This window comes from Arachis hypogaea, chromosome 9 (genome assembly GCF_003086295.3).
Source record: "Arachis hypogaea cultivar Tifrunner chromosome 9, arahy.Tifrunner.gnm2.J5K5, whole genome shotgun sequence".
Classification (NCBI taxonomy): Eukaryota; Viridiplantae; Streptophyta; class Magnoliopsida; order Fabales; family Fabaceae; genus Arachis; species Arachis hypogaea.
The window spans coordinates 110,330,660-110,341,424 of record NC_092044.1 but is presented as its reverse complement, the minus strand read 5'-3'; positions in this window follow the sequence as shown (position 1 = coordinate 110,341,424).

The following is a 10,765-nucleotide window of genomic DNA, read 5'->3' as shown; positions in this document are numbered from 1 at the left end:
CCATACATGTATCTATGTCTGATTATTCTGCTCTTTCTGATGATACTACTGCTGTCGCTAATCCATCTCCCAGCAATGTCACTCCTAATGCAGGTGCTCATCAATCACCCAGGATTGAAGCTGTACTGCCAGCCCCAGCTGCCTTGTCAACGAACCAGCATCCAATGCAAACAAGAAGCAAATCTGGAATTTTCAAGCCTAAAACGTATGCAGCAGTAGTGCAAGAGGGTACCACTGACCTCTCGGAGACCCTGCCACTGACAGTAGCAGAGGCTCTCACCTATCCCCATTGGCGAAGAGCAATGGAGGAGGAATATGAAGCTCTTTTGAGGAACCACACTTGGCAGCTAGTCCCCAAACCCACTCCTAATGCTGCCCCTGTCATTGGTTGCAAATGGATCTTTAGAATAAAGAGACATCCCAATGACACCATTCAAAAGTACAAATCTAGGCTAGTGGCAAAGGGTTTTCACCAAAAGGAAGGTGTGAATTTTGACCAGGTTTTCAGTCCCGTAGTAAGGCCACCTACTGTGCGAATCATGTTAACTTTGGCTTTGGCAAAAGGATGGAGAATAAGGCAATTTGACTTCAACAACGCCTTTTTAAATGGGGACCTTGAAGAAACAGTATATATGACTCAACCGGAAGGCTTTCTCTCACCGAACCATTTGCATCATGTGTGCAAACTTCAGAGGTCACTATATGGGTTGAAGCAGGCACCTCGTGCGTGGTTCACTAAGCTCAAGACAACTCTCGACAGCTTTGGATTCCATAACACTATCTCAGACACGTCTCTCTTCACAAGATTTACAGCATCCTCAACAACTTATATTCTTGTCTATGTCGATGACATCTTAGTCACAGGGAGCTCAGACTCTGAAATTGCCACACTAATCGGCCAGCTTAACTCAATCTTTTCTCTAAAGGACCTAGGAGAAATGAATTATTTCTTGGGTATCGAAGCTGTTAAGAGAAACGACAATGAAATACTCCTCTGCCAAACCAAGTATATCAAGGAGCTGCTTGCAAAAGCGGGAATGCATGATGCAAAAGCCATGCTTACCCCAATGGCTTCCAGCTTGAAACTCTCAATGCAAGATGGTGAAGCATTTCAGAAGCCAGCGTTGTACAGATCCATTGTAGGAGGCCTCCAATATGCAACAATCACCAGACCAGATATTACCTTTGCTGTCAATAAAGTCTCACAATTTATGCACCATCCTCTAGAAACTCATTGGAGAGCTGTCAAAAGAATACTGAGGTACCTGGCTGGCACAACCCAGCATGGCTTAAGGTTTCAAAGGTCGAGTGACTGCATAATTTATGGCTTCAGTGACTCAGATTGGGGGAGTGATGTTGATGATAGAAAATCTACCAGTAGTTTTTGTGTTTACCTTGGACCTAACTTGGTCTCTTGGTCAAGCAGAAAGCAGACAGTGGTGTCTAGAAGTTCCACAGAAGCTGAATACAAAGGAGTGGCATTGTGCCTCACTAAAATTATTTGGGTTCAAAACCTGCTGAGTGAGATGAAAGTGCCATGCACCACCAAGCCAAGCCTTTACTGTGATAGTCAAAGTGTTGTGCTACTTGCAGCCAATCCTGTTCTTCACAACAAAAGCAAACACTTTGAGCTAAACTTCCATTTTGTCAGAGACTTTGTGGCCAACAAAAAGATCCATGTGCTTCATATTCCTTCCCACGACCAAATAGTTGACTGCCTTACAAAGCCACTGTCAAGTGCATCCTTTCTAAAATTCAAACCACAACTCAGAATTGCTGGTCGAGAACTGGAGACAGACAACAGAGAAATTAGTAGCAGTGTTGATGTTAGTAGTAATAAAAAAGTAGAGTCCAGTAGCAGGGTTGATGTTAGTAGAAATGACCCTGCACTTGCAGAAAACACGTGCAGTTAGTTAGAACTACTGAGCCACATCAGCAAAGTTGTTAGAAGTCAGTTAGAGCCAAATTAGCAAAGTTGTTAGAAATCAATTAGTCTTTCCGTTTAAACCCTATGTGTATATATATCAGTCCCTGTACTAACTTTTGTGTGATTGAATTCATTTTACAATTACTCTTCCAAAACCTTCTAGCATCTTCTAGATATTCTTCTTCTTCCTCTTCTCTATTCTTCTTCTTTCTCTTCTCAAGGAGGCTGATACCTTCACATTAATATAATGAATATTCCATATGGTATCATCACACAGTGTTATTGCTTACGTTACTGTTTATTTTTTTATCTTTTGTTATCACACGGTGTTGCTGTTTATTCCAGATGTTGATTGGGTAATTACATTGGTTTAAGAAAGAAAATAAAGAAATGGATTAAGAAATTGTACTTAATTTTGATCAAATCGAGCATATTAGTCAAATTGTTAATAATAAGATTTGTACCAAGTTATTCCTTAAATATGATGTATGTAAATGGGTTGGTAACAAAGTTCGGAGTTAGTAGTGAATATATTTGAAGTGCTTTCACATCGTATTTAAAAAGACAGTTATAAGTATTCATTTTGAGGTATTATGATGAAGATTGAAAAATTAGAATTTAATATTATATTTATTGTCTAAAAATTGATACTAAAATTTCAGTTTTTATTTTTAAAATTTTAATATTTTAGTATCTTCAAAAAGTAAGAACATCGAATACTGAAATTAAGACAAAGATTTAAACTTTAATAATATTTTATATCTAAAATATTTCTATTTCAATTAATTAATTTTAACTTTATCTTTTATATAAATTAAATTAAATTAAAATTTTATTTGTCACCAAAAAAAATTAAAATTTTATTTTTAATTTATGTTTTTCATTTTACACTAAATATAATATTGAGACTTATTTCAGTCTTTATTTCACAATTTTCCTTTCAAACATTATCTTAAAGTACATGTAAAAGCTTTTAATATCTAACAAAAGTTTAAGGAGAGTAAGTGTATAATTAATGAAAAATACCAGTGTTTGGTATATTTGTAGAGTAAGATGATGGACTAGATCATTAATAGTGAGATTTTTATTGGATCAAAGTGGAAGATTATTCTTTCATGGTGCTGAGTGAGCGGTTATTCCACGCTATTCCACGTAACCAACTTAATGGAAGGGAAGTTCTTATTTACTCCACAAGTCGGGCCGAATTCGGGTTTTTGAAATCTGAACCTGATGTTGATTGGATAATTAGACCTGTAAATTGGATATGACTTGACTTATTGAGTTAGGTCGAATCTACGGTTTAGTCTAAAAAAGTCTTCTTTTTTTAGGTTTGCAGTAGTTAGGCCAACCATTTGAATACAGGTACAAACAGGATTAAATATTGATTGATTGAAAAAATATTATAATAGTATTGCTTCTTGTCCATAATGTAAGAAACCCCACTCTCACTACTCCATGAAGTAAGGTCCATATTATTGACATAGGCAAATAAGGTTAGTCTAAAATTCATACACACCCGATCTGCCCTAATATCCATGTTGGGTTATGTTTATTTAGTTAGATTTATCATCACAAGTCTTTTGATCTCGTGAACAAACTTGATTTTTGAAGCATGTCAGTAATTTTCCACTTGTAAACGATTTTCTGCACATCAGTTGGAACCATTTTTTCACTATGCGAGCAATCCCTTTGTCTAAGAAAGTAACCGTCACATGATTTGTTGGAGGATCTTTTTGAAAACAGTTAACTATGACCAATCTATTATAAATATATTCTCAGCTAATTTTTGTTGATTTTGATATTAAAACTAGTATAAAATTTGCGTTATGCACGGAGCATTTGTGAGTTTATTATATTATCAAAATTTTTTTATTATATTTTGAATGTTATTATATTTGTAATCTATGAGTACCAAAAACATTTGTTATGTAAAAATATAAAAATTTAGTGTAAAATTTTATTTTCAATTTTATAGACCTACTTTTACTAAACTTCTTCTAAAACATTTTAGACATGTGATCAATGTGGCACACATCTTTTTTCTGTCAATCCTGACTACATATATATCAAAATTGTGAAGTTAGACAATTAGCAATTAAAGGTATATGAACTTCTGAGTATGCATTAAAGTGTTTGACATTTATTTTGATTCGGATATGAGTCAAAGTACTGCATATATCTTGAATGTTGAGACTGATATACGACCACAAATCCAAAATGTGCTTATTGTTATACATATCATCATATATGTTTGACAATTAACAAATTAGTAGTCATTCACTTTTGGGTATTCATTATTTTGTTTGGCGTATATTTATTTTAGACTACTGAGTCAAATGAAACTACGTATATTGAATGTTGAGTCAGGAAAAAGTTACAAATTAGACCTGCCATTCTTGTTTTTTCTAACCGATGCAAATACCTATTAGAATGTAGAATTGACGATTAACAATTTTATTCACAATGACTTCTAGAAAGGCATTAACGTGTGTGGAATATTCTTGTTTTATGCTGTGATTCAAAGTAATCGAACATATCTTAATTTATTAAAGTCAAAAGTGACTTACTTTTCAGAAGTGACATTTTTTCTTGCTATTCAAATGTGTTTATTTTTCTTGTTTTGTTAATAAGAGCATATATTATATTGAAAGGGGATGCCTACGTCTGATCCTCTCGTCCTATAATTTCAGTTCTGATGTTAACTCAAACCACTAAATCTCTAAATTTAGCTAATCAGGGATTTTGTTTACAATATATGGAAAGTTATGAGCCTTTTTAATGACACAATGAATCCTTATATTTCAAAGCATTCACCCTCGTTCATAAAGTCCTCAAACTTTTTAGTATTCTATATGGTTCAATTCTTTCAAGATATCTTGCTTGTTGGAATGGATAAAGGTTCAGAGTTTATAACTGTCCTTTTTCTTTAACAAATTAGAGCTTACACCTATCTCAATGTATTATCTTGCACTCATTTAAAGAGTGGTTAAACCTTTTTATAGTTTTTTTTATATAACATGCAATTTCTAGACATAAAATCCTAACTTTAACGTTATTTCATGCAAATTAATTTCTAATGCCATGCTTCAAAAGATTCTTTTTAATAAGTCTTAAAACCTATGATGACTTTGAACGACCAGTCAGGTGCCTAAATCTCAAAATACTAACCCTCACCATTTTTAATTGACAATTTATTTATTTCGAAATTGTTTATTTTTCTTGATTTTTTTAACTTTAATACTTTTTTCATTTAGAATTGACAATTAACAATTTTATTTACAGTGACTTCTGAAAAGGCATTAGCGTGTGTGGAATATTCTTTTATACTATGATTCAAAGTAATCCAGTATATCTTAATTTATCAAAGTCAAAAGTTGCTTACTTCTCATAAGTGACATTTTTACTTGCTATTCAGATGTGTTTGGTTTTCTTGCTTTTTTAAAAAGAGCATGTATTATACTTAAAGGGGATGTTTATGTCTGACCCTAACTCTATTTACCTATAGTTTCAATTCTGATGTTGGCTCAATTCACTAAATCTCTACACCCAGCTATTCAGGGATCTTGTTTACAATATATGGACAGTTATAAGCCTTTTTAATGACACAATAAATTCTTATATTTCAAATCATTCACTCTCATTCATAAAGTCCTCAAATTTTTTATTCTGATATGGTTCAAATTATTTAAAGATATCTTGCTTGTTAGAATGGATAAAAGTTCAGAGTTCATAACTATCCTTTTTCTTTAATAGGTTAGAGCTTACATCTATCTCAATGTATTATCTTGCACTCATTTAAAAAGTGATAAAACCTTTTTAAAATTTATTTTTTTTATATTAACATGCAATTTCTGGACATAAAATCCTAACTTTGATGTTATTTCATGCAAATTAATCTCTAATGTCATGCTTTAAGAGATTCTTTTTAATAATTCTTAAAACCTATTATGACTTTGAATGACCAATCAGGTTCCTAAATTTCAAAACACTAAACCCCTATATTCTTACTTGACAATTTATTTATTTTGAAATTGTTTATTTTTCTTGATTTTTTAAACTTTAATACTTTCTGCATCTTTCACTTCTACCAAGTCCTACTTTTCTATTAATCTTATTTGATATTGAAAATATGCTCTTATTTAGTCCAATTATTCTATGATTATTTGTTAATCGAATATAATGTGTGTGGTTATAGATATCTTACTAACTTTGTTTTATTTATTTAAGTTTTGATAAAACTAGCCTTCTTTTATTTATATAAGCTTTAATACAGTCCTCATGCTAATACATTCTGTTATGAGTCAATATATTTTAAGATATCTTGTTGAAAACTATAAAAACTCAGAGTTTAGAATTTTTTAATCAGCTATAGACATTAGTGTCAATATCTATCAGCATGTATTATTCTACACACAAAATTTAAGAAGTGGCTAATCACCTAAAAATGTTTATATTTTTTGTTGACTAATCATCTAAGAGAACTGACTATATTTTCTTTGAATAAGCTTTGATTAAGTCTTCATAAGTAACACCTAATTTTTGTATTTGCAGATAACTCAATTGATTCACCATACCAATCCAACAATCAAGTATGTTCCATCCAATACACCTTAAGGTAATTTCACAATATACTTTATAGTTGATTCTATACTCCTATAATATATTATAGATGAAAAATACATATAAAAATTTAGATAGAAAAATAAATGTCAAGTAACGATATATTGATCATATGAAAATAACATAAAATTTATCCTCAAATTCATTAGCCAACTCATTTCACACCCAAAATATTCACCGTAATACAAAATAAATGTCAAATCCATATCTGATTTGAGGGCTAAACTAATACATTGCTCCCAATACAAATAACAAAATACTATCCTTTTCAATATAGAAACCCCTAACTTTAACATCTTGAAACCATAACTAATTTTTGTTCCTAATGTGAAAACAAATGAACATCCTGATATCCAACCATGTTATGAATCATGTATTATGATTAATTGTCACTCCCACTAATTTGTATCTTCTGTCTTTTTTCACTTTTTCAATTGAATTTGTTGGTTAAAAATCTCACTTCGTTTTCATTGTCAATATTTATAATCAAAGTATGTTTTACCCCATGAGAGCTCTTTTAGCTGGAATTTTCTCGTTGAGATTGGTGACACATTCTTCCAAACCATTCTGAAAAAATAAATTTAGTTTGAAACTTTAATATAGAAAACCGAAATTTAAAAAAATTGTTTCTTAAAATTAATTCTTTAAAATTACCAAAGTAAGAATAGAATCAGTGTCGTTATGCATATTGGTCACAACTGCTGACATATCAATTGAGTCACTGCACACATTCTCCTTTAAATAGGCATCCGAAAATGTTACTTAAAAGTTATGGGATAGTTCATATTTGAATGAATATTTTGATAATCAAATAGAAATTACTAAAATACATACAGCAAAGTCGGAGTTTTGAATTTTCTTTGGGTGATTCATCTTTTACAATTTTTTTATCATCACAAATTTTCATGACTGTATAAATATGAGTATATTGTCTAATGTTTGAAAATTTAACATTAACCTTGAAAAGTAACTTTTTATCCATCATTGTTTCCAAAGTTGGGGGTATCCATCTCCACCCAAAACATGATGAGTTAATTGATATAAGTTCCTATATTTTTTGTGATATCAATAAAAGATAATGGAGATTAAAATAATTATGCGAAAACTAACATACAACCTCATCCTTGATCTGGTCAGCCTGCCTCCCACAGAGCTGGACCGTCTCCCTTTCCCACATTAACTGATGCAGCTCCATGAGTATGTTCATATTTTCCACATTTATATTTGTTTTCAATAGGAGTTTCTACTTTCTTCGGGCATTTTCGACACGATTTGTAAAATCAATCATCCTTGTCATAGTTTATTAAAACTATTATACCAACAATTCATACAGGCCCTTTCTGTCCACAATGACATTCAAAAATTAATATTTGATGATAAAAATCTCAAAAATAACTTCTTGTACAAGTTGTACTTGCCTGTGTTGAGTTGAGGACTTCCTCTATAATTTTGATAATGGCATCTCCCCTCCTTATTAGTTCCTCAGCACCAGAACGTAGACCATGGGATGACACTTGAATAATCCTAGCCGAGTTCGCAGGTTTTCCAGAAAGCCTCCTAAAAAATTATTCAATAAATAATTTATAGGCCAGTAAAAAAAATATTCACTTCTAATAACATAATGACTCAATGTGGGTGTTAGTCTAACCTGTCACGAAAAACTCTAACCTCTTCCAGATCAGTATTAATACGTAACTTTGAATAATCAAAATGACTTTGTACTGATGTTTTTTCTATAAGAGAAGAGATATTATTGTGAGTCACATATTTTTTATGGATTTATATCTCTAACATTAACCGAGTGCAAGGATTAAACACATACCATTCCACCTGCTTGGTTTAAAGCACTGCGCTATAACTATCAAAGGCTTGACCCTTTTCTTTTTTAAGATAGGATAGAATTTGGTCTATCATGTCTCCAAACAACACACAACCAATACTGTTATTTCTGCAAAATAAACACAGAAAAATATTCATTTAGTTAAACACGGATCGCATATCTAATTAAAATAGATAAAAATATTGTCAGGACTCTTACTCAAGGTCCTTTATCAAAACAGCCAAACGTTTTGTCTCCTTGCCTTTGCTAGTAATCAATTCTCTTGGATCCTCTTTTCCAACAACTTCACTTATCACATCTAAACCACAAAGACAGGTCCAAACAAAATTAAATTACTCACAGGAATGTAGGTTATTCCTATGTTTATATAGAAATTTTTGAGTTTATGCATTACCTAGAATAATGAATCGTCAAGCTTTTCAGCTGCCAACAGCTCGGGAATTGGCTTAAAGAAAAATGCTTCTAAAGAAAAACTTGGATGAGATACCGGAATAACAGTGGTTCTCTGTGAAAAGTTTATACTCCATCTATTCATGGTTGTCCTGATTTTTTCTTTCTTATCCACCACAATGAAGTTAGACATAACGTACATGTTAAACTCCAATATGTTGCCTCTCCACTTCTTCATCAGTGACTTTAGGATTGAAACTTGGATTCTATCACCCTAGAAATTAAAAAAATTACATGTCAGTTAGGTAGCGTTTGGTAGAGAGATAGAGACAAAAAGACTGAGACTGAGAGACAAAGACTAAGAGACAGGAATTGAAACAAATTTCAGTATTCTGTTTAGTGCAAAATGGGAGACAGGAATTGAAACAAGAATGAAACTCTAATTTAATTTGCACAAAGGGTAAAATTGGAATTAATTAATTGAAATAAAAGTATTTTAGGTATAAAATGTTATTAAAGTTTCAGTCTCCATCTCTAAAAATTTCAGTCTCCCTATTTTTTGGAGGTACTGAAATACTGAAATTTTGGAGATAGAGACAGAAATTTTAGTACCAGTCTCTGAACTAACAAACACACTACTAAGTCTTAGTCTCTGTCTCAGTACCTGAAAACAAACGCTACCTTACGAACACAAAAAAAGCAAGAAGAGAATCACTCAAGCAGATCTAAAAAAGGTTTCACAAACTTGCCTTCATATCTTGAAGAAGCATCTCCATACTATTGATTTCGTTTTTGTTGAACTTGTTCGAAACTTCCCATAAGTGCATAACATAAACTTTGAAGGTCCATTGAAGTTTTCTTGGGTTAACATCCATTAACATATCACATATTTTTGTCATGTTTTTGCAGATATGGACCAAAAGTCACTCACTTTTTTTGGGATATAATACTATCAAAAAGCTTTAGTGAAAAAATTGTTCATGGACATGAACTGAACCCCCCTTTTATAGGTCTCTTTAAAATTTGAAGATCAAGGGGATATTTTTTTACGCGCAAGTTCATCCTAATTTTTTTCCATATAACTTTACTTTTCAGCTTACACGTGGCATGCAATGGAAAATAACACTTGTTGAATACTGACCGCTCCACTTGTTAAGTAAAGAACCACCTACTACATTCTTACTATATATTAATAGATTCTTTGTAACTTGTAAGATTTTTTTTTAATTTCACACGGTATCTTTCAGTCTAACAAGTTAATGACTGATTTATTGTAGATCGAGCTCTATTTAAAAATTTATCATTAACTAATAAAAATAAAATTTAAATCTCTAATACTTATTTAAACAGATTAATAAAATAACTAAAAATTAACTTATAAATTTTTTTAATCACATTCTCAAAATTATTCAAAGAGCGTCTAAAAACCTTTCACTATTTCATTTTAAGCCAAACTTTCTTCTATGAGTAACCCTTTGAAATAAATATATAATTCAAAATTCTTTTATTCTAGACCATGCTTAAAAATTAAATCCTAACTTTAAGAGTATTTATGTAATATTTGTTACCTAATGAACCAACCAAATTCAAGCCCCATAATAGGATTAGAAATTTTAAGGTTATGTTTGAAAAAGAGACTGAGATTAATAGATAAAAATTAAAAAAATTGAAATTAAATTAAATCTCTATATTATATTTAGTATAAAATATAGAAAACTGAATTATATCTTAGTATCTTATTTATTTTAAGATAAATATAAAGATAAAATAAGAATGCTTACTAAAATATTTTTGCTTATTAAAATGCCTTGTGTTTTTATTTTTTGAAGATGATAAAAAGACTGAAATTTTGTGTCCTATACAAAAAAATTTAGTTCCAATCTTCAACCATTAAACATGTTATTCGGTCAAGAATCTCAATTTTTATTTCTAAAGCAAATACTATTTAAGAGTAGAATTGTTAAATGAGACAGTTCGACGTGTTTAGA